We start from the raw sequence: 25386 nt of genomic DNA, 5'->3' as shown, positions 1-25386 counted from the left end.
ATGATCTACTTGTTCAAATCCACCGATGTATACCGAAAAGAAAAAGATTAAGTTAATCCTAAGCTAACAAATGTTTCAACTTAAAACGGTTACACTTGAACACCTAGTCAAGGCTTGAGTTTTGGGTTATAAGAAATCTTTTAGTTCAAGCTATTTTTGAGCTAAGTTAAGAATAACCGTACATGCCTTTAAGTCCAATTTTCATTAACCTAAACTAAGAGATTCTCTATCATTTCATGAAAAAGGGCTGTGTATTGTTTGGACTTTTATTAAGTTTTAACTTTAGCAGAGAAAGCTTAATTGAAAATATCTGGACATAAAGGTTTGGAAATTCTGACACTGATAATATTGTTCCCCTCTTCCCCTGACCTGCCTGTATAAACAATTAGGTTACTTTTTTATAAACATGCAGTACGGGTTAACAAAACGAAATAGTGATTAAAAAGGGGAACGGTGTTCCTCTTCGTATAAACGTCTGAAGATTACACAAGGGGGGGGGTTAAGTAATGTTATTCTCCGATAATTTCAATTTTTGAATATAAGGTCTTTATAAAGTCGAGCGAAGTCTCAAGGGACTCTAGGGTGGAAAGGGAAGCCCAAATGGCTCTCTTAGCTTTCTATTCTTGGTTGAGGTTTTCTTTCCTCCTTAAACTCTCAGTTATTCAAAGCTTAAGTTTCTGGGAAGAAATTTACTTTGGCTTATTCTAACCTTAAAAAAATGCTGTTTTGTCCAAATGGTTCAAGCCTTGTTTAGGTGAAAATACGAATGAAACTATAAGTCCCAAAATCATCAATTTCTCTTGTTTTCGTATTAAAATTATCTCCAAGTGACAGAAAGCCTTTTTGAGGTTTATCTTCTTATTTTAACCTTTATCTTGAAACTTTTATCCCCAAGGAGAATTTCAGACAGACAGTGGTAGCTTATCGTAATTACAAAGTAAAAACACTTACTCTTTCCTTGGTTCCGAGGCAAAAACTACCTTTATTTGTCTCTCATCCATAAGTTATATTCTTTTTGCTACTTGATCCGTTTAGCGACCTTCTCTCCCTCCTAGCCAATCAACCACCTTTTGTTAAAAGTAGTTTCTTTCCAGTCTTTCAAGGACTTATAAAACTAGTCTAAATTAGGGCTTTACATATCACGGGTTCAAAGTTCGTTTGATTCTTGGACACAGAGTGTCACTAAAATATTTATGGCTAGTTACGCAAAGAGAAGTTATTTCAAATTCAAGCTAATTTGAAATTGTCGCTATATTTCTGGTCTATGAAGCTAAAGAGAATTCCAAGCTTTATTAAAATTGAGTTACGAAATTTACACAAAATAAGGCCTCCTTACACTCTGTAATAACCGGGTAAGCATAGGAATGACCTAATTCCTGTGACGTCACCCGGTGGTTCTAATTTTTTCATAGCTTCTAAATTTTTTGGCTTGTGGTTTCACTCCTTTCGTGGAGACTCGAAACCCTAACAAGTCACATTCTTCCAAAAAAATTGGGATTTATCAATATTTAAGCCTTAGATTAAACTTTATGGCCTGTTTTAAAGTTAGTTCAATATGTTTCAAATGTTCTTCGAAGTTCCCTGAAGTATGTATTGTCAAGGCATCTACATAACTTGACAAAAATGTAGAAAATTCGGGTTCGTAGACCTGATTAAAAATTCAACAAAAGCTTAAGGTGAGAAAACTGACCCTTGTGGTACGCGTTTAAATACATAAGAAAACCCCTTATTTGAAAAACTAAAATATTTTTGGCTTTCTTCAGCTCAGTTGCAGTGAATTAACCCCTTTCTAATATCAATATTTGAAATGAATTTGGTTTTTTAGATAGGTCAGAGATGACCTCTAAAATTCTTCGAATACCCCACTGTGAGTATGTTATCGCTTTATTTATTGCCCTTAAGTCTATAAGAAACCAACTGTTACTTTCATTCCATAAGTTTTTGGTGGAAATTTCCCATCCTTTCCGGGTTTCTCTATCCAAAATATTGGAGCTATATATTCGGAACGTCTTTTTTCAATAGTTTCTACTCTTACAATTTTGTTTATGTGCTTTTGTTAGCATTCTGTCATTAAAAATGGTAAAGAGAATTAATTGACATACTTAATAGGCATATCTGGGTCTATTTGTACTTTATATCATGGGAGGTTATTTTGCCCTACATCATAAGATCCAGTTGCAAAGGCTCTTTTCAATTTTAATAAGACTGTCATTACTATTCGTTTTCTTTCTGAGCTTAACGGACCCGTTTTAATTCTCTTTGAAAATTCACTGTCTTCCCATACTATTTTATCATCCTATATAGACAGGGATTTATGTTTATTTTCTATTACTCCTGCTGCTAAGAGAGTCGTATCCGTTAAATAATCATTGTTTATCACCTCGTATGAACCAATGGTTTTACCTCGTGGCAAGTTTAGAGGTTCATCACTAGTATTAAAATAAGCTATTTTTACTAAATTGCTATAAGTTTCACACAGCGACGGAGATATGTGTAATTGTGTCTCAATATTTGGGGTAAACATTATAGTGTCTCCATGAGCTACAAAGGGTTTTGAGTGATGACAATTTGGCCTTAATGATTTTGAAACATTTGGCCTGAATACAGACCTATTTCACTATATATGTCGATCCCCTCCCCGAAATTTCTTCAATAAAAAACACAAGGGAATTTATTTCCTCCTTACTTGTGTTCCATAAAGAAATTTTATTATATTTTAAATTTAATATACAATCTAGTTTGTTTAAAATATCATATCCTATGATTACGTCGAATTTCAAGTCTGGGACGACCAAAAATTTCCAAAATAATCTTTCATTTCGTTTTGCCTCACCTTTAAAGCAGAATGCTACATTTATTTCTGCTATTAGTGGTAAAGTCTCTCCACTTAAGGATTTCATGATTCGGGAGGATGGTTTGAGGCGTCTACGAACGACTACCGCAAATTTTTGAAATATTTCATCTTTTAATAAGCTCTTTTGGCATCCGCTATCCAGGAAACGTTTTACAAAAATTTGGTCTGCTATTTTAGCAGTCCACATAAATGGGAAAGAACTTGGTTCAATTTTATTTTCCTGTAAAGTAACAAAACAAATATTTTCATCTTGATAAGAAGGAGGGTTTGTGATTTTTTTTCAGGCTTGGGACTTACCTCCTCTAAGTCCTGCCTGATTAGTTTTTGTCAATAGGATTTGGTGCCATACATTTGTCTGCGCAATGCCCAAATTCTTGGCACCTTATACATGCTAGATTTTGCCAACAACTTTTTTGGAAATGTCCGGATTTCCTAAAATTTGTACAATTTGGGATTTCACAATCTAATCTCAAGTATCCAGGCTTCCCGCAATTAAAACATTTTCTTCTTTCGTAGTTATGATCTCCCTTGTTTTTATATTCTACTCTGTGGTTAACTCCAGGTTCTTTAGTGGAACTCTTGTCTCTTGAGTCTACTACCGCTGCTCCCAAGGACATATCCGAGAAGTCCCTATATATTAAATCTATTGCTTCGAATCTTTTTGGAAGTGCTAATAATTCATCCTGGTCCTCTGAGGCCTTAGATTGTTCTAGTAATCTTCTTCAAATGGAAGGGAGCATGCCACTTTCAAAAATACTCATCGTAATGTCATTTGCTCTTATACCAGGAGAATTTTTTGCATAGTCTATTACCTTTCCCCTGATCCGGGAGTAAAGTGGGTGTACTAACTCAGACGGCCTTTGTTTCTCAGGGAGCAGTTCTTGTAGTTTTTGTGCGGGTGGTTTTTCATGTAAAAAGGCTTCTTTTAGAAGTTTTTCTAAACGGTCTCAATCTTTTATTTTAGGAATGTCTAAGCTCGTTGCAAATCTTTGGCTTTCTCCCCGTGCATAACAAATATCTTGATTAATAATAACAATGTCATTTTTTTCAAAACTCCTTTGTATTTTTTTAAGAGTCGTAATCCACGAATGGATTTCATTTGGATATGTCAGTAACGAGATGGGAGGTGCTTGCTCCACAAATAGGTTTTGAAGCCTATATGTGACTGGGGTATCTCCATATTGCTCTTGTAGAGCGTTTATTCTAGCTTGTGCGCTCTCTTCTACTCTTATTCTCTCCTCTTGCTCTTGTTGTAGTGCAATTTCTAAATCTTTAATTTTGTTTTCATTTGCATTGATGATGGTTCTATTCTTTCTAACTTTAAGTGTGGAAAAGTTTTGACCCCATATATTGTTTTAAATCCCTAGAATAAGTCTATTTATAAATTGTGTGAGAATTTCCTCAGTACCTCGATTTAAATTTATCCTCAAGTTTAGTATTATAATTACACATACTTAAAGATGATTAACCTATGGCCCTATTTGAGTAAATTATAGACGATTCGGATGCGAGAACTTGTAGCACAGAGAAAGAAAAAGAGAGGAAAGAAAAAATCTTTGGAAGGTAAAGGGCTGTCTAAACTTCCCTTTAAGGTCAAGCTATTTGAAAATTTTCTTTAATGAACACTTTTTCAAACTTCTCTGTCTCTGATAGGTTTGGAAAAACTGAACAAACACTTTCTTCGGAGGAATAGAGTACTAAATTTTACCAAATTTTGTAATTTTTTATTAATCCCCCCCCCTTAAACAAAAGTTGCACCAAACTTGAGTACCGCTGTCACCAGTTCTAAGGTTGTCCCTAATCACCAGGGCTAAAAATTATGGTAGCGTGTTATGACTAAGGCTTGGGTAAGGATCAGTACGCAGAATTCAGTGACAACTAATATTTATTGTAGAAGAGAATAAAAGGATAATATTTTAACTCTAATTATTTTGAGTACTTCTCAACCTTTTCTAGGTCTATTGTCTAATATTCTATGGGTCTGCTTGTTCAATCCACAAATATTTACCGAATTTTTTTTTTTAGTAAATTCTAGGCTATCGAATGCTTCTAATTGAAATAACTAGACTTGAATAATCAGATAGACCTGGGTACCTGTGTAATTAAAATTCTTTGCATCAAATTATTGTTCCTAGGAATAACCTTTTTATCAAATCTCAATGGTTGTAAAAATTAAAACAAGTTTCAGGTTTATATCCTGAAAAGGAAGTTAGTGTTCTTTCGAACGTTGATAAACTACAACTTTCTTGAGAAAATTGGATGTTTGGACGGAAGAGATTGGAAATCTTAATCTAGCAATTTAATCCCTCTTTCTTCTCGAACCCTTCCGTAAAACATCAGGACTGCCTCTATATAATATAAGCACGGGTTGAGAAATTCAAAGGTGGCTAAAAAGAGGAAAGGATCCCTCTTTCGTGTAACATCAGAGAATTCGCTAGGGGAGGAATATTGTATTGTCCTCTAGTTCCAATCTTCTTATATGCATATATAAGTTTTTTAGTAAACGCTAGGTAAGTTTCAAAGGGTTACTAAGCCAGAAAGAGGAGGCAAAAAAGGCTCTTCGATTTATTCTTTAAGGTCAAAAAGTTTATATTGTACTTAAACCTTCGGTAATTCTCAAGTTCAAATTTTTAAGGCGATCCAATCGTATTCCTATTCTAGTCCTTAGAAATTGCTGTATTTCACCTTGGGCCCTCAAGTCTTTCTAATCATATATATCCCAAATCACCAAATTATAATAAAATGTCGTGCTCTGACTTCAGCACTAGTTTTTATGCCCCTATATACGTAATGAATTTATTACTTAGCCTGGTTTATCCAGGTGACAGAAATCTTTCAGAATTTTACTTCTTATCTCAATTTTATCTTCAAAGGGGAATTCAGACAGACAGTGGTAGCCTATCTTAATTACAAAGAAAACACTTACTCGTTGTTAGTTCCAAAAAAGACTACCCTATTTCGGTCCGAGAATCATTATTATAAGCTGTATCTTATTTTGTCATTCTTGTCTCCTATTGGCGAGAGACCAGTTTTGATGCAATCTCTCTTTTTGTAACAAGGCTAATAAGAATTTTTTGTTCAAAAATGTTGGTTTCCGCTTTTCTTATATTCAAACAACCCTGTTTTGTTCTATATATTATCATGTCATATTGTCACGTAATATTTTAGCAATTGAACTCTGATTTTGAAACGGACTTGTTTATTTGCATTTTTTGGACCTTGTTGAATCAAGGGTACTATTATTCAAGTGTGATTTCAAAATTTTAGGTTTGTTTTTCTTACACAAAGATCAAAATAATGCTTCGTTATTTTAACTATTACCAAAATGTCATAATAAAGCTTTGCTATTTTTTTCAATTTAGTCAGGTTATGATGGCTTTCTCACAATCATTCCCCCACATCTTTGATTAGGTGTTCCTGTTTCATCGATAGCATCTGTTAAATATTGATAATTTTCTAAATAATAACTGGGCATTTCAGAATAGGATACCTTAGGATCAAAGTCCCTATTGATTTCTCTAATAAATTCTTTATCTATCCCAGAATAGACATTAGCAATGAAATTTGGTTTATTTGGGGCTAAAATAGCTTCACTTGAGTGAGCTTGAAAGCTTAGTGCGTTGCTTAAATATTTCAAATTTATTTATAAATAAGAAAAAATACGAGAGGTTCAAGATATCCCAGAGTATAGAATAGAATAGAATTTATTGACACAAAAGCCCAAAGGGCCGTGGTCACAAAAACAAAGACACTTTCATGCAAAAATAAATTGGCACAAAAGTATAATCTAGGCTAGTGAAATGTAACCCTCGCCCCTAATCTTCAAAAAACCTTTCTCTATATTCTATACCCATCGTCAGGAACCTTTTGAATTTCTTCATACCTCTCATATCTGTCCTTTATAATAAATTTAGGCTCTCATCTCTCTCCCAAGCCTCAACCTTAAACAATTCTTTCTTTAAATCAATTGTTTCACTAGATTTCCCCACAAAATGAGCCAAATCTTCCTCTTTCCCGCACATGGGACAGAAGTGAGGACCAAAAGCTTGCCTAACCCCTCCCAGTTACTTCCTTCTCACACCTAGGGGTAACTCATCTGACCTAACACAAATAATAAATTTTAGCTGCCTCTTTTGAAGCCCCACCTTAAAATACAATTCTTCTCCCCACCGCTCCTTAGCCTTTGCATATAACTCCAGGGATCGGGTCTCATTCACTCGCGCATGCCACACCTGGATCTCATGGTCCCTTAACCTCTGACCCTACTTGCAACTTCTCCTTCCTTTAATCCGATCCCTAGCCCACCATTTCATATCTCTGAAAATCCACAATCATTCAGTATCTTCTTTATTTGAGATGGCCACATATCACACTTTGGGATCCTCAGACCTTCTAAATATGCTGCTTTTGTTATCCTTACTCTGAGCATACTCAGGATTTTCTCCCATAGTCTTATCATCCCTACTAGCCTATCACTTCTTAAAGAAAATAAACCTAGATCTCCTGTCAAAACTTGACTATTCGTTGAAAAATGTAGACCTAAAACTCTCTTAAAATACTGAAGCTGAATCTCCTCCATCCTCTCACCAGCTATGTATCCCCAAACTTCAGATCCATAATGCATAGCTGATTCAAACTTTACCTGAAATACCTGCTTATGCATCTTCAGGTTCTGTATGTTCGCCAGTTGGCTATCAGTCACAGCATAGGTGCAGGACTTTCCTTTAGCAATACTTAGCTTCAGTTGCTTTCCAAACTCACCATTCGACGAATACTTACATCTTAAATACGTAAACTCATCCCTACTTTCTAAATCTATTCCCTCCCATTTTACTCTATCCCTACTTGTAATCTTACCCCCTTTTCTAAAAACCGTAACTACCAACTTCTTTACATTCAGGCTTAGTTGTTTCTTTTCTATATAATCCTTAGTTCTATCTTAAAATACCCCGCCTTAAAATACAATTCTTCTCCCCACCGCTCCTTAGCCTTTGCATATAACTCCAGGGATCGGGTCTCATTCAGTCGCGCGTGCCACATCTGGATCTCATGGTTCCTTAACCTCTGACCCTACTTGCAACTTCTCCTTCCTTTAATCCAATCCCTAGCCCACCATTCCATATCTCTGAAAATCCACAATCATTTAGTATCTTCTTAATTTGAGATGGCCACGTATCACTCTTTGATATCCTCAGAGCTTCTAAATATGCTGCTTTTGTTATCGTTACTCTGGGCATACTCAGGATTTTCTCCCATAGTCTTATCATCCCTACTAGCCTATCACTTCTTAAAGAAATTAAACCTAGATCTTCAGTCAATACTTAACTATTTATTGAAAAATGTAGAACTAAACTCTTTTAAAACACTAAAGCTGAATCTCCTCCATCCTCTCACCAGCTATGTATCCCCACACTTCAGATCCATGATGCATAGCTGATGCAAACTTTACCTGAAATATCTGCTTATGCATCTTGAGGTTCTGTATGTTTGCTAATTGACTAGCAGTCACAACATAGGCGCAGAACTTTCCTTCAGCAAGTCATCCCTACTTTCTAAATTTATTCCCTCCCATTTTACTCTATCCTTACTTGTAATCTTACCCCCTTTTCTAAAAACCATAACTACCAACTTCTTTACATTCAGGCTTAGTTGTTTCTTATCTATATAATCCTTAGTTTTATCCAACCAGAACTGTAAATCCTCTCTAGACTTCGCTACTAGTACCAGGTCATCAGCGAACATCAGCATGCATAGTTCATAAACATCTGATGACACCATTGGGGCTCATTACTTCCTAAGAAAATCTGCCAAATCATTAATAAACAACGAAAATAACGGCGGAGACAGGGGAAAACCTTGTTTAGCCCCCTGTCTAGAACAAATTACATCTGAAAATTTTCTTGCCACCCTAATAACAAACTTTGTAGCTTTATACATACTTATTAAAATCCTTACAAGTATGTATGGCAGGCCAATATTTATACAATCCTTCATTAACAGTTCCCTCTTTACATTATCAAATGCCCCTTTTAAATCCAAAAAAGCTACATACAATTTACCTCCCTTCTTATTTATATACTTATCAACTAAACACTTTAATGTAAAAATTTGATCAATTATGCTATGTCCCTCTCTAAATCCTGCCTGCTCCGTGGCTAGCCTTTCAGTTTTTTGGAGTCAACTTATAAGTCTGTTATCTAATACCTTCGCCATTAGCTTTCCTAGGGCGTTACCTAAATGTATACATCTATAATTTTCATGTAGTTTTCTATTTCCTTCCTTAAAAATCGGCACTCCTACTGCCAGGTTCCAGTCACTAGGCCAGATTCTAGATCGAAAAACTGCTTTAAATATCAAAGAAACAATATAGAATGTTACGCTTCTACTATACTTCCATAGAGCTGCTGGAATACCATCAGGACCAGGTGCTGACCATCCCTTCATCTCTTTTAAACTTTTCCATGCTTCTTCTACCCCAACTGGCTCGATTAAAGCATCATCTTTTTCCTTTATAGGGCCATAGGCTTGATCTTTGATACTCTTCTTCCAATTATCTTCAAATACACACTCATTTTCCGTTGTCTCCTGCCTCTTTAATTCACTCGACCAGGTGTCCGCGGGGGGGGGGGGGGATATCTTGGCTTGTCTCCCTTATGGTAGAACTTGTAACCTTCTTCCAAAAAACTTTGCTATCCTTATCCTTTAATGCCTGCTCTATCTCCTTAATATCTTCTTCTTCTTTCATCTTCTTACACTTTCTTACTACTTTCTTATACTCTCTCCTAATTCTTCGGTATGCCAATAAATTATTATCTAAAGTCCCTAGTCCCTGGAGCCTGACTACATCTAACGCTTCTTGTAGCCTAGCTTTTAACTTTTTACTTTCCACATCCAATTCCCTCTCCTCTGAATTCCTAACCTCAATTTTATCACTTCCTCCTGCTCCTACGCATATATCATACACTACCTTGTTCAGTCCCTTTAGATTCTCCTCCGCGTTACCAATTTTAAAAAATTCCTCACACTCTTCTATTAGCTCCTGAGTGCTACCTCTTATTCTCCCTTGGTTTACTATCGCTTCTGTCTCCTTAACTATTTTTTATCGGTTTTCTAATACAAAGATCATTCTTTGTAAATCTACTTATCTCCCCTTCTCTTTGCCAATTCCAAACCCTTATCTCGCATATAGACCCATGGGACGTAGGAAGACTCAGATTAAGAGTAATTGGGACGTGATCCGACCCTACACAACCCATCACTCTAAAATTGTAACACATTGGCCAAAGATTTCAACCCAACCAAACAATAATCTACCACAGTTGGTGATCCAGAAAAACTAGTGAAATTCCCCACTTCTTCATCTTCTCCCAGTCTACCATTCACAATTACCATTTTTTCATTCAAAAAAAAAAATCTAAAAGGTTAGATCCCCATTTATTCCTTTTATAGTTCCGGTCCTTACTCTGTCGCTTACCAATTTGTAAATCATCATAATAACAAGGTGAATCGGAAGAATCCCACGATACATTGTTCTTCCAGTTATCTCCAACTTCCTCAAATTCACCATCTGAAATCCCAGTATACGTGTCAAAGTCACCTGTAAGAATAAAATAGCTATCACCACACAATTCAACATATTTTCTCATCTCTTTTGATACCAAATCCCAACTATTTTCCTTCATATACGAACTATTCTGTGGTGGTACATAAACAGCTCCTATAACCAGATTTAATTCAGTCATTTTTACCTTTAACCAAACAATATTCTCAGACTCACTTTTTAATTTCAAAACCGAGCGGAAAAGACCATCTCTGCATAAAACAGCAACTCCTCCGTGCACTCTGCCATTCCTCGATGGTTTTCTAAAAGCGCACTCACATATAAACCCTTGAAAGCAAATACAAGAAGTTCTCCATGTTTCAGCTAGATCTATAATATCCCACGCATCTAACCTACATAAATCACTTCGTTTCTTATCACTAAATCCCTGAATATTCCAGAAACATATTTTCAAATTCATTGCACCACAACCCTCAAAATCCTATTCCCCAATTGCTGGATCAAGAATAAACCTACTTGGTTCGTTTCCTCTTGCCAAGCCTCTGCTTCTCGTCCGTCCTTCCCAGACTCTTCTTCCCGACCCACTCGTACTCCTTCTTCCCACTCTAGTGCTGGTTTGGTGATTTGCATCTTCCGGTCTTCTCTCCACCAGTCTTTTTTGAACCCGTAGCGGTCTAACTTCCAAATCCACTGGCACTTGAGACATCCTAACCGGCGTCTCTGTCGTGTTGCCGTCTATGACCGTAGAATTAGATACATCACTCATAACCGATTCTGTGTCCCCATCTGCAACCCTGTCACTTTCCCCACCGGCCAAATTCACACTTGTCGCGCTGAAATTTCGGACAGTTTCGATTACTCGATGAATTTTAGGGTCATAGGAAAACGTTTGGTCTCCAATTTGTAATTTTGTCCCCCGTAGGAATGCATCGCGTCTACCTTCTTTTTTTGCTTGCTCTAGAATCGGTCTCAACTTGTTTCTCGCTTCTCTTTCAGCCTTGGTATAATCACAGGGTTCGGACAGGTCGGTTCGTTTCAAATTATAGGCTCTGTCCTATTTTTATAGGATACCTCGGGCCCAAATATAGGCCAAATATAGGATTCGGAAGTCCTCGGGATCAGATCTGTGGTAGATGGCGTGGGATGCCTGGTCACATAAATTTGTCATTTCCCAAGTTTTTGCATTTATTTATTTTATTTTATTTTATATCAAATACAAACTGTACAAATAGTAAAAAACAGTAAAAAATCAGATGCACATACTGTGCCAACGATTGACTGATGTAGGTAAAATATTTGAAATCACTCTTGCTGTTTCTTGGGCATCAATTTCGATATGAGGTCAGTTTTTCTCTTTGCAAGAGACTGCTCCATTCTCGCAGATTCCACCATCTGCTCTCTTTCACTTGTTCTGGACTTCACAGCTCCTTCGAGCAAAGAAACAGCTAGGGCAATGTCTATGGAACTCTTAGACTCGGCAGCCTTCTTCATTCTGTCGGTCACTTCCTGAAGTAGAGCATCTGCTACTGTTCTCTTTTCTTGCTCTGATGCTCTAAGTTTTTTTTTTTTTTTTGCTTTCCAGGTCTTCTATTTCTTTCTTTTTGTCGTGGTCCTCCTGCAACGTCCACTTGCTGTCTTCTTCGAAAGGTGCTTTCTCCTTCTCGGATAGCTCTTCTATTTTCTTTTCATCCAGATATTGTTGATATCGAGACCGTGCGGAACTTGCAAGATTCAACAGCTCTCTTGTAATAACAGACCGTTCTGGTTTTCCTATTTAAAGCCTCAGCGTGTCATATACCATGAGTCTCGCATCCAGAACGAGTTCAGACATCAAGGCCTGGTCTTCACAGAGAATCCTACCAGAATGCGAGAACCCACTCTCTGATATCTAAAGCATCTTTAGAATAGATACAGTTAAGTAATATTTAAGATAATTCTTCATATATATTTTAATGTATTTATTTTTCTAGCAAGTAGTCGTTTTTTTAATTCATTTTATTAAGGTATTTAAAGGATCTTTAGAATAGATATATGTAAGTATTATTTAAGATAATTCTTCGGATACATTATATTTATTTATTTTTTGTTGCAAATAGACTGGTTTTAATTTCCTTTTATGCTGGTATCTAAAGCATCATTAAAATATATACAGTTAAGTAATATTTAAAATAATTCTTCAAGTACATTTTAATGTATTTATTTTAGTCACAAGTAGTCGTTTTTTATTTATTTTATTATGGTATGTGAAGCATCCTTTGATTAGATTAAGTGACCTTAAATAAACCTATCTTTTCGTGCTTGTCCCTCACACTATAGCCGTGTATCTGTCTGACTGTGCTTCCATCTATAGCTATACGTGTGAAGATATCATCAGTAGTCTCTCGATTCTGTTTTTATATTTTCTTACATCTCTGACTTTTTAATAAACACTCTAAACATAGGACTTGCTAACGTACCCTGAAATAATGGTAATATAACAAAGTAATGCATAAAATATTTTTATTGAAATAACAGCATGTAGAATATTAACATATAAATATGTTACAACATTATTATACATTATTAAGATCATAGAAAAACTTTGGACGTTTTGAATCTGTTCCATTAAATAATTCATCACGTACTCCGTAACCAGTAGAATAATAATTATTCCAATTTGAGTCATATATAATTTTTCGTGGGATGTCACCTATGGGTTCAAAATACGTTTCATCTTTGATATTATTAGATTCATTGGGATATATGATCAATAGTAGTGATAATGTTCACTTGCTCATTATTTTTCTATCAAAATATCTTTATATTAATTAGTGATATTGTCTACTAATGTCCTTTTTATTTTGTTGGTGACTTCACTGTCTATTCTCACATTGTGCTTACAGAGGTAACAGTTCTGACACTTAGACAAGATATGATTTATTACATTAGTGCAAAAGTTGGATTTTTTTCCCTTTGCTTTCATTTGAATAGTAATACCAGAACGATGGCAATAGGATCTATCAACTGGTAACGTGTTACCAGAACCATTAGCAAGAAGATGCCTATCTTCATCAATTATTGTTTTTATGTTGGCATTCTCTTTTGGCACTATCATCTCTGGTGCTCTCATTCTTGCATATCCACCTTGAGAAATGTTGAATGGTTTCGCTAGTCCAAAGAAATTTAGCTTTTCGCTGTCATGAAATCGTACAAATACATTTCCAAAAAGATCTCCATTAATGCTTGTCTCATAGTTTAAATATCGATCTTTGTCGGTATTCAACACAACGATGATTTTATCGTGTGTACACACTTTTCTTTGAATAATTCATTTTCACTTTTTTTCTAAGTATGATACAAGGTGTTTATCATGCCACTGTGTGAAAATTACTGATTTCATATCTACATTTGACTAGATAGTGTCAATAGCCCGCCATAGAGCATCACTGAAACAGCCGCATAGTGTCAATGAGTAACCATAGAGTATCATTGATACAACCGCATAAATAAATATTTAAAGATAAATAGAAACGTTTGCTTTCAACCATGTTGGAATTTTTTGCTTTTTAAAGTCATAATATAAAGGACTGTTAAGAGGATTAATAAAAAAGCTCTAGTCAGGCATAATTCTTCTTCTGGAAAAAAATACAATGTTTCCAACGAACCCTCTTATGATATTCTAGGACCACTGGGTCGATTCTATAACGACCCTTGTGTTTCAGGTGTTGTTTTTAAAGAATTAGGGTAAAATTCGAACTTTTGCGTAAAGAGCTAGGTGCTAAGGAGAGGGCAATAGATATAGATGACAGTGCACAGATGTAACATCAAATACAAAATTCCACGTTTTTGCACGGGAATACAAAAACCATAGGTTAGGTTAGGTTAGCTTACGTGAACGCACGTAAGCTAACCAAACCTAACCTAAGGTTTTGGTATTTCCGTTATATAAATTTGACAAAACATTCGGCCGCAAAAGCCATCTTTCAGCTCATCAAATAACTCATACTGGAGAAAAGCCTTTTGAAGGTGATATATGTAAGACACGTTGTACCCTCAAAATCTAGTTTATCTTATAATCAAAGAACGTATATTGGTAAAAAACATGAAAAAAATCAATGTGATATACTTGACAAAACCGTCAACCGAAAAAGTTACCTTTCAAATCCTCAAGAAACGTATACTGGAGAAAAGCCTTTCGAAAGTGATATATGTAAGAAAGGTTTTACTTCAAGTTCTGGTTACCCTATCATCAAACAGCTCACGCTTCAGAAAAACCTTATCAATGCGATAATTGTAATTTATTGCTTCATATTCTAGTTTATCTAGTCATCAAAGAATTCGTGCTGAAAAAAGGTCTGATGAATACTAGTGGGAACTGTCTTACTTCTGTTCATTGTAAATTATTTTTATATATAGATGATGATGTCTACAAAAATTTCGAATTTTGTAATTCTTGCTGAAAGGAAGGGCACAGATGCGGGTTGATTTTTATTTCTTTCTTCCCGAGGAGTGATTGCATTGAGCCAACGGTCCTACAAAATCAGTAGGGAGGGTTATGCTTTCCTTATGGCTATGGGAATAAAAAAATTAGGTGTTTTGGGAGCTGTCTCTAGGCTTGTTTCTAGTGGCAAAACGTAAATCATGCTACATAAAAATAAGTCATAGAACAACTTGCATAAGAAGTAAGACTCAAGAAACTGAAGAAAGCTGTAAGAAATGTAAATATCGCCCTTTGTTCTCTTGTCTGAAGAGATAAGCCGTAACAAAGTTGGCAAACCGTAAGGTCTGTCTGATAGAGGGGGCTACCTGAACCTAATGGTTCAGGTAGTTCAATTATAAATGATCACCTCTTGCTCAGAACCACTATTTGTAGAACCTCTAGTTAAAGCATTTGTTCTATAAAGTTATTTTAAAAGATTTATTTGTTTCTTAATCTCTTATTTGAATCACTTAATGAATGTGCTTATTTTGGATTCTGAAAAACTCTGGTTTTTTACCACAATAGAAAATCCTTATCGACAATATATAATTATTAGTGCTATTACTGCCATCATTGTCACAGAAAGCTCCAACAGGGATAACTGAAATAATCTAAAATTTATTCAACATAAAAAATTACAAAATGAGAACAAATCCCGCTTGTGAAATCGCACTGTAAAACGTGAGATTTTTTTAATTGAATTTAACAGCATTTTCCAGACTAGATGACATCTACAAATTATATTTTCTAAACTGTTTTGATTTTCAATTTTGTTGTTTAACTTTTATTTTGATCTCAAATGTTGTTTTTCTTTTCAGCGTTATTGCATTTCTTTGTCGTTGACAAGTTTATTGTATGTATTTTCAGCATTATTTTCATATTTTAATTTTAACTAACAGCTTGCTTTCTACTGCTAGTTGACCAAAAGTTCAAGTTTCAACCCTATATAATACAAGGAAACATTGTGTTATTACTATCATGTGTAATGAGCCCTTAATATTGTGTAATTTGGTAACCCAATTTTCGGAGGACTTTGATTTCTACTTTGCTTCAAAAGATCAGAATCATAGTAAAGATTTTAAATTAGCGTGAATTTGAACATAACTTTACTTTGCGCAACTAGTCATAAATTTAGTAGTGACACTACTTTGTCCAAGAATCGAACGACTTTAGAACCCGTGATAAATATTTGAAGACCTAATTTAGACCAGTTTTGGGTTTAAAACAAAGAGAACGCAAGGCCTTGAAAAAATAAAAGTTGTTGATTGGCTAAAAGAGCAGGAGAAGGAAGCTAAAACCGATCAAGTAGCAAATTGAATATAACTTACGGATGAGAGACAAATCTGGGTAGTTTTGCCTCGGAACCAAGGAATATGAGTAAGTGCTTTCTTTATAAATTCGGATAAAAAGGTACTACTAGCCTGCATAGATTTCCTTTGAGAACACATGAAATAAGATAATAAGCTTCAATGAGATTTCTGTCGCCTGGGCTGGACTCAGGTTTTATGCTAAGTTGAATTATTGAATTTAATACGTTTATAAGAGACATAAATTAGTGTTGGAGTTAAAGTGCGAGATTTTATTATATTTTGGTGATTTGGATTCAGTTAGAAAGATTTGGGTACTTTAAACAAAGTAAAGACATATTAATAATTAAAAAATAAATAAAACTAATTTCGTCTAAGAAACTGGAATTTGTGAAAAACACAAAGTTTAAGAACAAAATAAACCCATTGACCTTAAAGAATGAATTAGAGCTTTTGCCTCCTCCTTCCAGCTTAGTGACCTTTGGAATTTACCTAACGCATATTAAAATCTTATATATAAGAAGATTGGAACTAGAGAACAATACAATATTTCTCCCCTAGCGAATTCTCTGACGTTATACGAAAGAGGGACTCTGTTTCCTCTTTTAGCCAAATTTGCATTTTTTCCACCCGACCTAATATTATAAACAGGCGGCCCTGATGCTATACAAATAGGCTAGGGAAGAAAGAGGAATTAAATTGTTAGATTAAGATTGAAAAATCTCTTCCGTCCCAAGATCCAATTTTCTCTAGAAAAGTTGAAGTTTATCAAAGTTCCAAAGAAAATTAACTTCCTTTTCAGGATATAAACCTGAAACTTGGTTTAACTCATACAACCAAAGTGAGATCTGATAAAAAGGTTATTCCTAGATTCAGAGAAACAATAATTTGATGCAAAGAATTTTATTTACACTGGTACCCAAGTCTTGTGTGATTATTCAAGTGTAGCTATTTCAATTAGAAGTATTCGATAGCCTAGAATTAACTTAATCCTTTTTTTCGGTAAACATTCGTTAATTGAACAAGTACAGCCACACAATATTAAACAACAGACCTAGAAGAGGTTTATAAGTATTCAAAATAATTAGAGTTAGAATATTTTCCTTTTTTTTCCTTTTATAATAAATATCAGTTGTCACTGGATTCTGAGTACCGATTCTTACCCAAGCCTCAAATATAACACGGTACCAAATTTTTAGCCCTGATAAGCAGGGGAAACTTTACAACTGGTTTCAGCGGTACTCAAGTTCGGTGCAACTTTCGTTTAAGGGGGGAGGGGGAGGATTAATAAAAATAATAAATTTTGGTAAAATTTATTCTCTGTTCCTCCCAAGAAGGTGTGTGTTCAGTTTCTGACAATTATCGTCAAGCCTAGCAGCGACAGAAAAGTTTAAAAAGTGTTATTTAAGCAACATAACTTGACTTAAAAAGAAGTTTAGACAGCTTTTTTTAACCTTCCTAGAACTCTTTCTTTCTTCTCATTTTCTTTCTCTTTGTTATAAGTTCCAGTGCCCGTATCCTATGTAGTTTGGTTAAATCTTTTTTTATATTATTATAATACGTTAATCAACTTAAAAATCGTAATCATAATACAAGCATTGATGGTTAGTTTAAATCGAGATCTTGAGCTAATTCTTATGCAATTAATAAACTAACTCATTATTTTAGTTTAAAACAATTTAAAGGTTCAAAACATGTCCAAAATTAAGAGTTTATAAAGATAGAATCATCACGAGTTCAAATAAAAAAAAAATCAAAGAGTTAGAAATTACGCTACAACAAGCACAGTCTAAAATAAACGCTCTAGAAGGGCAATATAGAGATGCCACCGTCACAAGTAGGCTTCAAAATCTATTAGTAGAACAGGCCCCTCCAATCTCGTTACTAACATATCCAAATGAAATCCATTCGTGGATTACGACCCTTAAACAAACACCAAGGAGTTTAGAAAAAAATGATATTACTATGATTAATCAATCTATTTGCTATACACTGGGAGAAATCCAAAGATTTGCGACGAGCTTAGATATTTCTAAAATCAAGGATATAGACCATTTAGAAAGACTTCTAAAGAAGCCTTTTTACATGAATTATTAAAAAAAAAATTTCCGAAAAATAAGTTTTTCAAAGAAAAGTAAAGTTCATTTTTAACTTAAGCTCAGGAGATACAAATACCTGTTAAAATTCAAACTCAAAATGACCAGAAATTAATATTAAAGAATAAATGAAACCCAAAACGAACAGAAATTAAATAAACAATCATAGCAAAAATCATACAACAAGTAATAATATAAATGAATAAATAGATCTTACAGTCAGTAATGCTTAGATTGAATATGAAAATCAAGCTTAAAACGAAAAAAAATTATTTTGCTATTAAAGTATAAATGAAACTTAAAACGAACAGAAATTAAATAAACAAGCAATGCGAACAAACATACAATATATATTAATGTAAATGAATAAATAAATCTTAAAACGAGTGAAACTTAAATTGAATATGCAAATCAAGTTTGAATCGTATAAAAATAACTACAAACAAGAGTTTCGGTATCGCCTCACTGCAGAAGCCTAAAACCTGCTGCGTCATTGTCGCCTCACTGAAAACTATATAAGTCTTGAACAGTCTTGGAAAGTATAAACATAATCAAATTGAATATTAGATATATAATAATATTAATTGATGAAAGATCCATCAGTTCAAGATTTTTTTTCCCTTTAATTTTTTTTTTCATTTTCAATGCTGTAAGAACTGGAAAAGAATAAATTTGCAATATACGAGTAATTCGTTTTCAGTGAAGCGCCAATGACGCAGAAGGCTTTAGGTTTTTACAGTTAAACAAGGGGGCAGTATCCAAATTTTGTTTGTAGTGAAACTATATTTGTCTTGACCAGTCTTGGAAAGAACTGATAAATTAAACTGAATATTTGATGTTTAATAATATTAATTGCTGAAAGCTCATCAGTTCAAAACTTTACTGTAATTTTAATATTTATTTTAAATATGAAGTACAAAAGAAAACATTTGTAATATAATATGTTTTCAGTAAAGCACCAATAATGCAGTAGTTTTTAGGATTTTACAGTTAGGATATACCCAAACTCTTGTTTGTAGTTATTTTTATTCGATTCAAACTTGATTTGCATATTTAATTTAAGTTTCACTCGTTTTAAGATTTATTTATTCATTTACATTAATATATATTGTATTGTTTATTTAATTTCTGTTCGTTTTAAGTTTCATTTATACTTTAATAGCAAAATATTTTTTTTGTTTTAAGCTTGATTTTTATTTTCAATCTAAGCATTACTCGCTTTAAGATCTATTTATTCATTTATATTATTACTTGTTGTATATTTTTTGTTATTATGATTTATATAATTACTGTTCGTTTTGGGTTTCATTTATTCTTTAATAGTAATTTCTGGTCGTTTTGAGTTTTAATTTTAACAGGTAATTTTATAACCTGAGCTTAATTTCAAAATGAACTTTAATTTTCTTTCAAGAACTTATTTTTCGGAAAGTTCTTTTAAATTAATTTTTTCTCATGTTTGATCTAGTAAATTTTAGAGCTTTTTTAACATGGGGGGGTGCTTACTTTCTGATTATTCTTGACTTAAAAAAATGGATCTAGAACTTTCGATTTAAATTGAATGAGGCTTTTTTTCAGAGTCTATACGATTACCTCTTTGATAAAAACCTTATATATGAACAATAGACAGCTTGCATAACTTGTGGACAGCGATTGACAACAATGAATGGATTGAAAAAATAGCTACAATAAGGGGGTTTAGACCATTTCACTTGCTGACACTAAGGGATCACGACTGTTTGGAATTGACCTTAATAGGATTTTGTGTGCCTAAGCAAGTTTGCATCTATCACAGAGTATGTATTTTAACCTTATAATTGGATAATTATAATATATTTACTATGTTTTCTTCCCATACAAAAATTTACCTTATTAAAGTCTTTGGGGTGGGGGTGGCGTACTTGGTATTAAGAAGAATACTAGCGTAGACAGTAGGAGAGGGAGAGGGTGAGGTTGGAGACTCATCCAATACGGGGCGAGGCTTCACTTATCTCCTCCGTTCCCGATTTAGGAGATTAGAGAGACTCATCGGGCTGTAGAATTTTGGACCACTTGAGTTCTGGAAGACGTTAAAATACTTTATATTTTTAATTATTGCAGGATTGATTTCATAGATTGTGGAATGGTGATCCGCCGGGGCCATCATTTGGGTGAGCCTCAACTCATAATATGCAATTTTGATTAATTGCTCCGTGTTACGTGTATATATTATTCTATATATGTTATTTTGATTTATACTTTTATCGCATTGCGTTCATTTTTAAGCCTTGAGATGAAAACTGAAACCTTAGCGTAGACAGTGGTGGGGGAAAGTCTCCTCCCTCACATGCATAAATGAGCAGCCACAGAGAAAGAAAAACAAGTTAAGTTAATCTGTCTTTTGAAAATGCCTTTTTTCAAAAGAAACGAATAAAATCGTTTAAAGGAACTTTAAGTGCTATCTCTGAATTTTCCGTTGATTCTTTATTCCCGTTACTTTCAGATGTAAAATTTAAAATATTATCGAATGGGTTTAGTCGTCCCCTCCTTGAATAATTCACATTTAGAAAATCCACCCCTGGGAAATTCCTCCCCCCTCAAAGAACATTTCATTTTCCTGCTGATAATTCCCCCGCGTTAAATTCCATCCAGCAGAAATTTATTTTTTAATTTACATTAATATCAGCGCTAAATTTGTTTATTAATTTACATTAATATCTATTGTATGTTTGTTTGCATTGATTGTTTATTTAATGATTGTTTGATTGTTTATATGCCCCCAGGGCATAATTTACAACGCCTATCCCTGAGCCCTGATGGGCTGTGTCGACACCGGAGTTTTTTGTTATCAGAACTTTGAACTATTTAAAAAAAATGTCTGTCACCAAATTTTTATCGGATGCATATAGGGCATGAAGGAGGGGGGGGGGCTAGTTGCCCTCCAATCTCGTTTGACTCTTAAATAGTGGACAAGAACTTTCAATTTCCAATCAAATGAGCCCTCTCTAAAGTTTATACGAGCATCCCTTCCATAAGAAATAATGGGAAGGATTCGGATAATCCTTAAATTACAACCCTTGCCCTGAGGGCTGTGGGGGAGTTGTCATCCTCAAAGACCTAATTTCCAGAACTTAAAACTACGTTTAATAAAATGGCTATCTCCAAATATTGAATGGATGTGTTTGGGGAAAAGGTGGGCGTGAGAGGGGGGTTAGTTACCCTTCAATCACTTGCGACTATTAAAGAGGGCACTAGCCCTTTGAATTTCCAATTGAATGAGCCTTTTTGAAGTTTCTACGACAACGCCTTCTATAAGCACCTTATATGCCCCCCAGGGCATAACTTAAAACCCTTTCCCTAAGGGTTGTGGGGAAGTGTCCTCCTCTAAAACATATTTTCTATCTGGAAATCAACTACTCTAAACAAAATGGATATCTCAAAATTTGGATTGGATGTGTTTGAGGGAATGATGGGCGTGGGGGGGGGCTAGTTGCCCTAAAATCACTTTTGACTATTAAAAAGGGCACTAGCCCTTTGAATTTCTAATCGAATGAGCCTTTTTTGAAGTTTCTACGACAACACCTTCTATAAAAACCTTATATGCCTCCAGGGCATAACTTAAAACCCTTGCCCTGAGGGTTGTGGGGGATTGTCCTCCTCAAAAACATATTTTCTATCTGGAAATCATATACGCTGAACAAAATGGATATCTCAAAATTTTGATTGGATGTGTTTGGGGGAATGATGGGCGTGGGGGGGGGGCTAGTTGCCTTCCAATCACTTTCGAAAATTAAAAAGGACACTATCTCTTTGAATTTCCAAACGAATGAGCCTTTTTGGAAGTTTCTACGACAATTCCTTCTATAAAAACCTTATATGCCCCCAGGGCATAACTTAAAAAACTTGCCCTGACGGTTGTGGGAGAGTGTCCTTATCAAAAATATATTTTCTATCTGTAAATCAACTACGCTGAACAAAATGGCTATCTCAAAATTTTGATTGGATGTGTTTGGGGAAATGATGGGCGTGGGGAAGGCTGGTTGCCCTCCAATCACTTTTGACTATTCTAAAGGGCACTTGCCCTTTGAGTTTCCCATCGAATGAGCCTTTTTTGAAGTTTCTACGACAACGCCTTCTATAAAAACCTTATATGTCCCAAGGGCATAACTTAAAACCCTTGCCCCGAGGGTTATGGGGGAGTGTCCTCCTCAAAAACATGTTTTCTATCTGAAAATCAACTACGCTGAACAAAATGGCTATCACAAATTTTGATTGGATATGTTTGGGGGAATTGTGGGCGTTAGGGGGGGGGGAGCTAGTTGCCCTCCAATCATTTTCGACTATTAAAAAGGGCACTGGAACTCTCGATTTCCAATCGAATGAGCCACCGTTGAAGTTTCTACGACGACCCCTTCCATATGAAGTGCCTCTGGGGGAAAAAAACATAAATAATAAAACATTTGAGCCGTATGACCTTTACTATAGGCAACAGTACAGCGTTGCCTCTGAAAACCAGCCGCACAAAAACTGCAAGAACTCCTATCCGGGAAACAAAGGCCATCCGGGTTGGTACACCAATTTTACTCCTGAATTAGTAGAGAGGCACTAGAGTATGCAAGAAATTCTTCTGATATAAGGATATATGACAGTACCGTAAGTATTATTAAAAGTGGTATGATGCCTTCAATTGGAAGGAAAGTTCACGAATTGACTAATGTAACAAACGACAAAGATGAATTATTAGCGCTGGGAAAAAGATTTCAATCGATTGATTTAATGTATAGGGACTCCTCAGAAATGGTCCTTATGGGCAACGGTGGTTGACTCAGGAGAAAAGACTTCCTCTGGAGAACAAAGAGATATCTCCAGAGTAGAATGTCAAAACGTAGAAAATTATAAAAACAACCCAAAGAAATGTTTGAATTGTGGAAAGAAATATATATCAAGACCAACAAGGGGTAATTATTCCAGAAATAAATTTAGTGAAAGAAAAAACGCTCGCATAAAATGCTGGACTTGCGGGGGTTCACATAGACAATCAGAAGATGAAAAACCTCCAACCTGCATCCGCTGTGGTGAAACAGGACACAAAGCAAAATATTGCGTAGCTCCAGCACCTATGAACCAACCCTAAGAGTATTTTTAGGGCAATTATTGCCGAAAGTACTGCGGCCACCCGGCAATGGTTAGGGAACAACTGGAAGGCACAGGCCAGATTCGTAGCTGTAAAGATATAGCTTAACCGCTTAGCAGTAGATATGCTGGGACTTGCAGGAGTCCACATAGACATATCATGACATGTGAAAAGCCTCAAACCTGTACTTCCGCTGAGGTTGAAACAGGACACCTCAAGGATGCAAAATATTGCGTAGCGTCCAGCACCTATGAATGCGAAACAGGGCTAAGTAGTATTTCTTAAGGCAATCAAAAGGTTTGCATCGATAAGTACTGACAAAGGGCCGTATCCCAGCGCGCAATGGTTGCAGGTGAACATACTGACAGAGCATTCATGATAATGAACCCGGATTGGAGTCTTCCAGGCTAAAATTTGTAGATATAGAAAGTTAGCACGTTATGAATTAGGCCTTTCAGTGTGACTAGGAGTCACGGACAATGTCCAAAATTTGACATTTTCGGTAGAGTTTCTCACAACCAGGAATTTCGAATTTAGGAAAGAAAGGATATCCCATTTTCTTAGGGAAAGGTTAGGTGATCTCCATTTGGTTCCAGTGAATGGCTTATTGTATACACTGGATGATTCTGACCAGAAAAAAGACGTCAATTTAAGATCATTTTATCAAAAAAACTAGTTAACGGAGTCATCCGTCTCCTGCATTCAAGTCCTTCTTTGGGGGGGCCCAGATGGTAGCTGTCAAAACCTTAAATAAATTAAGACAATATGGTGTCTTAGGAAATATTTACTGCCAGGTTCAAGAAGGAGTAAAGAAGTATGACATCGGTCAGAGAGGAGATACAGTTAGTGATAGTTACCCCACTCTTAGAGATAATATTTTCCCTGATGACCTCTTTCATATTCGGTCAATTGATACCAGAGGAAAATCACAACTTAGGGAAAATAATGACCAATTCACATTGGTAAAAATATAGTAGTAGCACTATCTAAGGTACAATGATAAGACTAAATTGCATTGCCCTTAGGATTTAGAATGTTGTTGAGATTAAAACACAATAAGCATAGGAGAATATCCATAAAATGCCGAATAAGAATTATAATAATTATATAAGGGACTCCTTATAATGTAGCCGAACACGAAATTAAACTAATAATAATTTGGGATTGTTTTGTCACCAAAAAAGGAGATGAGTTCAGAATGTTTGACGGTTTCAAAATTTCATAAATCATATTTTTTTAAAATAAAGAATGGGTGCAGATTTTTTTTTCTTTCATCGTATATTGTATTTGCCTTTTATTTTTAAGTTCGTTCATTGTTACTGGACCTTTTGGCACCTTTAAATACTCTTTCGATCATTCTTATACTTTAAAAAAAAATTTTGAATGATGTTCGAAAAGGCCCTAATAAGAAAAATAAGTTTAGCTGGTCTTAAAGGTCAATTAATTTATCTTCATTTTATTAAAGGTGTTCTCAATTTAAACTAAAAGTAATGAAAGAATCGATTTATATGTTATTAGTAAGGCAAGATAAGGGGTTTGATTTTGGATGCCGTTACACAACAAAAAACCATAGATTAAAAATACATCCATGAACCCATACGTATTCTGGCTGAGAATTTTGCATTATTTCTACATTAAGAAGACAATATTAGATATTTACTTTTTATTTACTTTTAGAATAGGTCTATTTCAAATATTGGCCTGGACGACGTATGGTGAGTGTGATTGTTCTGGCAAGAAGAAAAAGGGAAAGATATAGCAACATATTGGACATCCATGTATAACCTTTTTACACTCTTTATATATATAACATGATTTCTTTCAGTAGGACTGATATACACAAAATATAAGAAATTTATGTGTAGATTATCAAGGCGAAAGGTCTAAAGGGATCCATTTATAAGTAGGCTAGGATAAGGAGAAATTGTGTAACAATTCATCTTAGTGAATTTCTATTTCCTTTCCTTTATTCCTTTTGAAACAAAAGTTATACTAAGAT

General features: G+C 34.9%; 1 long non-coding RNA gene across 1 annotated transcript in view; it reads right to left on the bottom strand.

Moving 5' to 3' along the window:
• The window catches only part of LOC148939264 (uncharacterized), a 42900-nt gene extending 26588 nt beyond the window's left edge, over positions 1–16312 (bottom strand). The window contains exons 1-2 of the long non-coding RNA XR_016143556.1: positions 16203–16312; positions 10329–10451 (exon numbers count right to left, since the gene is read on the bottom strand). This is a non-coding gene — a long non-coding RNA (uncharacterized LOC148939264). The remainder of the gene's footprint in view (positions 1–10328; positions 10452–16202) is intronic.
• Between the last annotated feature and the right edge of the window lie 9074 nt (positions 16313–25386).

This window comes from Artemia sp. Qi Xiang Cuo, chromosome 21 (assembly GCF_049724085.1).
Source record: "Artemia sp. Qi Xiang Cuo chromosome 21, ASM4972408v1, whole genome shotgun sequence".
NCBI classification, from domain to species: Eukaryota; Metazoa; Arthropoda; class Branchiopoda; order Anostraca; family Artemiidae; genus Artemia; species Artemia sp. Qi Xiang Cuo.
This window is presented reverse-complemented; position numbering and strand designations above follow the sequence as displayed.